The sequence below is a fragment of the Gossypium raimondii genome, chromosome 1, assembly GCF_025698545.1.
Source record: "Gossypium raimondii isolate GPD5lz chromosome 1, ASM2569854v1, whole genome shotgun sequence".
NCBI lineage: Eukaryota > Viridiplantae > Streptophyta > Magnoliopsida > Malvales > Malvaceae > Gossypium > Gossypium raimondii.
In genome coordinates this window covers 34,774,854-34,781,893 of record NC_068565.1, presented here as the reverse complement: position 1 = coordinate 34,781,893, position 7,040 = coordinate 34,774,854, and the positions used below count along the sequence as shown (strand labels likewise).

At 33.9% G+C, this 7,040-nt stretch overlaps 1 non-coding gene across 1 annotated transcript; it reads left to right on the top strand.

Moving 5' to 3' along the window:
- Positions 1 to 1,697: 1,697 nt before the first annotated feature.
- Positions 1,698 to 1,804, top strand: LOC128032755 (small nucleolar RNA R71). The gene has a single exon (XR_008189062.1). It is a non-coding gene; the product is annotated as a small nucleolar RNA R71 (small nucleolar RNA).
- Positions 1,805 to 7,040: the final 5,236 nt, after the last annotated feature.

Sequence of the window (7,040 nt, the reverse complement as noted above, 5' to 3'; positions counted from 1 at the left end):
TTTATATCTCTTCCATAACTGAACACTCCTCTGCCGGATCGAGAAATTTCATCGCTTTAAGAATGTTAAAGGTTACTTGGTCATTTTGAACTCGCATGGTTAGTTATCCTTTCTACACATCAATTAACATTCTTTCTGTGGCTAAGAAAGGTCTCCCAAGGATGATCGGCACTTCCTTGTCTGCTTCAAAATCTAATACAATGAAATCAGCAGGAAAAATAAACTTATCGAGTCTTACCAAAACATCCTTGATCTTTCTTTCGGGATATGCTAAAAATCGATCCGCTAGCTGAAGCGTCACAGTTGTAGGTCTTACCTCACCTATCCCTAACTTCTTGAAGATAGACTAAAGCATCAAGTTGATACTCGCTCCTAAGTCATACAAAGCTTTATCATAGTAGTAGTCACCAATGTTATAGGGTATAGTAAAGCTTCCTAGGTCTTTCAATTTTGGTGGCAGTTTGTTTTGTAGGAACGCACTGCACTCCTTTGTCAAGGAAACAGTCTCATACTCACTCAGTCGTTTTTTCTTCGATAGTATATCATTCATAAACTTCACATAATTCGGCATTTGTTCTAAAGCCTCCACCAACAGAATATTGATATGTAACTGCTTCAGAACATCCAAAAACTTCTTGAATTGCACCTCCCGTTTCTTCTTGTGTTGTTGCAATATTTTCGGATATTGAGGTGATGGAACTTTCGGTTAAACTAGACAACTTTTCTGAGTAGGTAAATCTGCATCCAAAGAAGATGTTAAAATATCTGAATTCACTAAGTCAGGGTTTACCTTGTCGGGCTTTGCAGTTTCTAATTCCTTTGGTGTAGGAACTTCAACAGTTGGTTGATTCTTTTCAACGGGCTTTTCTTCGACATCAATCAATCTGGGTTTTAGAATTTTACCACTTCACAATGCCACTACCTTGATATGTTCTTTACCCAAATTTATTAGATTTTCAGTATCGTTCGACAAGGTTCCTTGTGATCTATTACGTAACTCTGTAGCTAACTGACCCATTTGGTTTTCCAAATTTTTCAGCGTTGCTGCTTGGCTTTGGATGAAAGCATCATTCTTGGCCATGTATGCTTTCAACAAGTTCTCCAAATTGTTTGATACCTCAGCTTAAGGTGGTTTTGGAGCTTGCTAATTAAACCCTTGAGATTTGTTGGGTCTTTGCTGTAATAAGTTATTGTTCGGTCCATTTCCTTGGTTGCTCCAAGAAAAGTTAGGATGATTACGCCATGAAGGATTGTTGAAGTTGGATTGGGGTCCTTATCCATTCCTATTTTGATACTGGTTCCCCACATAGTACACTGACTCGGGATTTGATGGACAATTCTCAAAAGAATAACCTTCCCCGCAGTACACGCAGGAAACTATTTCACACGGACTTGGTGGATGAGCTACAAAATTATTAGTACTATTAGCGGTTAACTGTTTTATCATAAAGGAAATAGACAATACCTGAGCTGATAACGAAATGAGGGAGTCAACTTCATGAACTCCGGCTACGCATCTTCCTGAAGTTGTTTGATTTGTTGGCCATTGATAGTTTTTACTCGCTATCCTCTCGATGACCTCATAAGCCTCATTTTAAGACTTAGACAAAATTGCACCATTCGTGGAAGAATCTACCATTAATCTTGTATTTGCATTGAGACCATTATAGAATATCTCCAACTGGATACAATGAGGAATCCCATGATAAAGACACTTGCGAAGTAACTCCTTGAATCGCTCCCAAGCCTCATACAAAGACTCGTCATCCAATTTTTGGAAAGTTGTGATCTCGTTCCTTAACTTAGCATTTTTTATAACTGGGAAATACTTAACCAAAAATCTCTCTGCTAATTCTTGCCATGTAGATATGGAACTTAGTGGCAATGAATTGAGCCATGCTCGTGCTAAATCTCGTAACGAGTACGGAAACAACTTCGACCTCAGTGCATCTTCAGTCACACCGGCTATCTTGAATGAATCACTCACATTCATAAATAATCGAAGGTGGAGATGTGGATCTTCCGTGGGCATACCACTAAATTGGCCCATCGTTTGTAGCATTTGAAACATCACTGGTTTTAATTCAAACTGAGTTGCCTCAATATGTGGTCTTCTAATTCCTGGGTTTAACTCACTGAAAAGTGGCACAGCATATTGTCTAGTGCATCGATCCCTATCATCGACAATAAGGATAGGATTTCGTACATAATCGATTCATTACCTTGGTCTTGATTTTGATTTCCAAGGTTCATCTCGACTTGTCTTTGAGCTGTTTGTTCACGTCTTCTTTGTCTAAAAGTTCGATCAATTTCAGGGTCTACAGGGAGTAAATCGATAATTCGATCTATGCTCATAAACACCTGAAAAGAAAATCACAAAAATTAAAAAGAATAAGTTAGTAATGCTAGAAATAAATCAAATTGAAAATAAATAATTTTACAAAAAAATGACTATGGCAACAGTTGACAATCCCCGGCAACGGCATCCAAAACTTGTAACGCTTAGGTTTCTGCAAATGTACATAGTTGTTATCAAATAATAAGTAAGTATCGAGTTGTCGTCTCCATAGGGATTTTATTTGTGCTAAATCACTTATTTTGTAAAATTATATTAACAATTTGGTAAATAAAAACACAATATAGTTGAGAAGTGGTGATTAAAATATATTAAACTAAATGTAATAATCCCTAATGCCAATTATCCTAAGTATGCAGACTATGTGATTGAAATAGATTTTAGTAAAATTAAACACAATTTGCAACAATTATAACATAAAAAAACTAGGACAATTACTTTAATTAAACTCAATTTATTATCAACATGCTTAATAACATTCAGAATAACATTCCATGGCAACTCGATCATTTACGAGTTTGGAAACCACATTAAGTCCTTTCAGAATCCTTTACTTAGTAAATACGCATTTTGTTGATCCTTATTTACTAAGGGTTTCTTAGCATTTGTGTGAGGTAACAGGGACGTGTTAGGTTTGAAACAATTTAATCACACAAATCTAAATTTACATATAACTGAGCTTAGTTAGAGTTGTTATGCAACCTACAATTTAATCATGATAGGATCTAAATTGAGCATGCACATTTCAATTATGCGTCCATTAGCCATCGTTTGGTTAGGATCGCTCAGGTAATTCAGGTGCATTTCAATCACGTATGAACGAAATACAAACTTTATTTTAATTGAAAACATAATTGATTGAGGCACAAACATTATAAGAATGAATCAAATAAATATTATTTAATCAAAGCAATCATCCTAGCTTAAATAAAATTAAGCTAACATTGTTGTAAATAAGAACAAAGAACACATAGCAAACATCTTTATATTAATTTGAAGAAAAGAAATATTAAACCCAATTCAGAGTGGCTGTCACCCAAGACTCTCACTGACGAGACTCATTCGTTCCTTTGCTTTGCTCCTTTGCTGACAGTTCTCCAAGGTGGCTGACCAAGGGTTCTTTAAGAGGCTTAATTGCTAAAAGCTCTATGAAGAGATGATGCTAGGCGTGGGAATGGAAAAGGCTAAGAGAAAAAAAGAATGATGCTTTATGGATGCTTGAGGGATGATGAATGAAGGAATTAGAGGGTCTTATTTATAGGTGAGGAGAGAGAGATAGTTTGCTAAAAATAGGAGTTTCCATCTTTTGAAGAATATTCCATGGGTGGCCGACCATAATTTTAGGAAGTTGAGCTGATTTTTCCTTAATTTTTGGTCAATTTGAGTGCCATAACAACTCAGGACTCAGACTCGGTCAAGTGCAAATCTTCAGGTAAATCTCTAATTTCTTCAACTCTTCAAGGACCTTGTGCAATTAAACCAAAAAGTGGTTTATGGACAGCCATGTGTAGCCAAATTTTAAGTTGACTTGGTCTCCAATTTGGACGGTTTTGTAATCCAGCAAAGCTATCAGACCTGTCCAAAATATATCAACAAGTTAGAGGACCAAAGAATTAAATTTATCCAATTTAATTAATTAATTAATTAAAACCCAAATTATTAATGAAATATTTTAAAATGAATTATTAAATATAATTTTATATTTTATTATTTAATTCAATCATGCATGGCCCACTTTATGTCTTAAAAAATATAATATATTCAAATTAATATAAAATAAGTCATTTACCACATGAAAACTATATAATAAAGCATAAAATCACATTTTAATAATTTCTATGTCCTAATTTCATATTTTCACATATTTCATTAATTTATTAAACAATTACTTAGTTTTAACAACGTATTTAAATAAAAAGGTGATAAATTACATAGGAAAAATAATATATATTTTTCCGTTTACACACTCCCAAACTTAAATTATTGCTCGTCCCGAGTAATGTTTATGCATAGCAAAAGGTCCTGCTAAGGCAAAATTGCTAATTGTGTAAACAACATCAATCTTTGTCCCATAATCATTCATTAATTACTTCATGCTTATCGATCTTCTTTATTAACAGGTAATTCGTATGCAAACATTCCTTAATATTATGGTAAGCTTCGAAATATACCAACACAAATCATAGTTTGCATGTATGTCACAGCCATAGATAACATTCTTCATTCAACATAATTTTCTATCAATCAAGCAAACACTCACAAGGCTTATTTATGATCTTTATATGTTGAACTTAGGACTTCCTCTCCACTAATGTAGGTGACATAATCATCAAATCAACAGATATTTTATAAGGTTGTAATGGGGCTAAGTTAAAGGTAGGGATTTTAAGAGATGGGACATTTCGGTTTAAAAATCTTAACCTTTAACTTTGTCTTGGTTTTCTCGTAATACAACCTTTTTCTTTAACTTATTTTGAACACCCTCAAACTTATTTTGAACTCGAACTCATACATTTTTCCTTTTTTTGGAGACTGAGTGAACTTTTCTTCGCTTTTTTTTATAAGCATGAGGAAAATTTCCTCAAATGTTGATTCCCATGACAACTTTAGTTAAGATAGGTGCACAAATTTAGGATAACTTTAAAAAGATGATAATTGGCTTATAATGTAGGCTCACTGTAAAAAAATAGGCCCTTAAGCTCAAAATTACAGTTTCAAGGGTCTAATATCATAGGGTTGGCTTGAAAAGGCTCAAAGGATCCAAAGAAATAGGCCTATATCATTTAAGATTTTTATGTCCCCTAAAATTTCGCCTCAAGAAAGTTACTAAGTCAATTCTAGAGATATAAACCTTCATGCATGTTTAATCTCAAAAGAACTAAGTTTTCATGGCAAACATTACTAAGGCTAAGATCATACGAGCATTCCATTCTTCATGATAACATACTTTCACTTAGATAAAATCATCATTCATACTTGCATTCAAACTATCTCAATAACAAGAATATCTCTAAACATTCATTTATTAAAACATACATGAAAATTTTAAAAGTTTTGAGCAATTTGAGCAATTTATTTGCCTTACCCCCTTTAAAAAGAAGCAATGTCCTCATTGCAAAAAACAAAGTAATGAATGAAAATTAAACATCAGGTCGGTTGTAAAGAAAGAGAGGTGAGTCATTAAGACTACTTAAGTACCAAGTCTTCCCTAATAACCCAATCCTAGACATATTCATTCCCATTAACACATCACTTAGTCTTATTCTTTCTAAAGAAGTGCTAAGATTGTTCATGCTTGCTATGTTTTATTTTGCAGAAATTAAATCCTAATTACGAAAGAAATAAATTCCTAAAGACCTAAAAATAATTGAATAAATAAAAGGACAAGAATCCCAACTTTTATTTTTCTGACTTATTCCCCTTGTCTTCTTTAGCTCCATCTCCGCTTGCATCGTCAGTATCTTCCGTCCATGTCTCAAAGATAGCATCTGGGAACTCAGGAACAAAAGTATTACAGATATTCTTATAAGTATTTCAAATTGAGTCATCTCTAATTTTTGCATATTTCTAGTAAGTTTGTTGTTGATTGCGCATGAACTTGCACATATCCATCAAAATTGACAACTCATATTTCCTTGAAGTACTTCCAGAAGTTGGCAAGGGAGTTGTATATTTAGGTTCAACACTTAGCTTGACTGGCTCTTCTTCTGGCTCAACCCTTGGTTCAGGAATGTTTGGTTCCTTACCAGATTCTTCATCTTTAGTATCTGTGACTAAATTAGCTTCAGTTTCAGTTCCATCTATTAACTCCTCTATATCCGGCTCAGTTGGCTCTTCTTGCTCACCTTGATTCAGTTCATGCACCCTCTCTATTAATCTTTCAATATCATAATTTATAATGCATCCTTAAACATATTGCCCCTTCAAATTTGCTTGTGTTTTAACACGGGCCTTTAAGTAAAGTGAAGTGATTAATGATGAGAATTAAGCACTTCCCGCCTTATTTTTAGCACAATCGTGAATCTCCTTGAGGATAATTTTCCCAACATTAATGGACTTTTCTGTCAAAATTGTATATAACAAATATATTCGTTCATCAAGATGGTGGAACTATGAGAGATAGGCATAAAACTGTAGCGAACGAAATAAAACCATACATTTGCTACTAGTTTTAAGTATTCTCTTTGACAAGAATGGCTCTCATACTTTCTTATAATCCATTGGGATCCTGGATTTGTCACAACATCAAGCACTTGTTGAAGAAATTCTCAATTTATATTATTCATCATAGGGTAGTACTTATCTTCTTCAACATCAGGTAAATTAAACAAATCATTGATGAACTTAGAAGTAAGAGTTACCTTTTTCTTTCAAATGATGACTCCAGTAGCATCTTGCGTAGTCAAACTAGCATAGAATTCTCGAACTAGTTCATCATCGGGAAGTGAACGAGCATCACAAAATCATTCCAACTTGAGAGCATTGATTTTATTTCTAATCGGTATAGGAACAACAATCAAATTATTACTCTTCAAGTCAAAACCTTTTTTCGACATCATAGGTTGATGCTTAAAGATTGAATCAAATCTCTCTTTCACTTCTTCGTTGATAAAAATCGGGTTTCCAGGAGTAGTCTTTGAAGATCTGGTTCTTTTGCAAGACATGGTATCTTTTCTCGAAAATT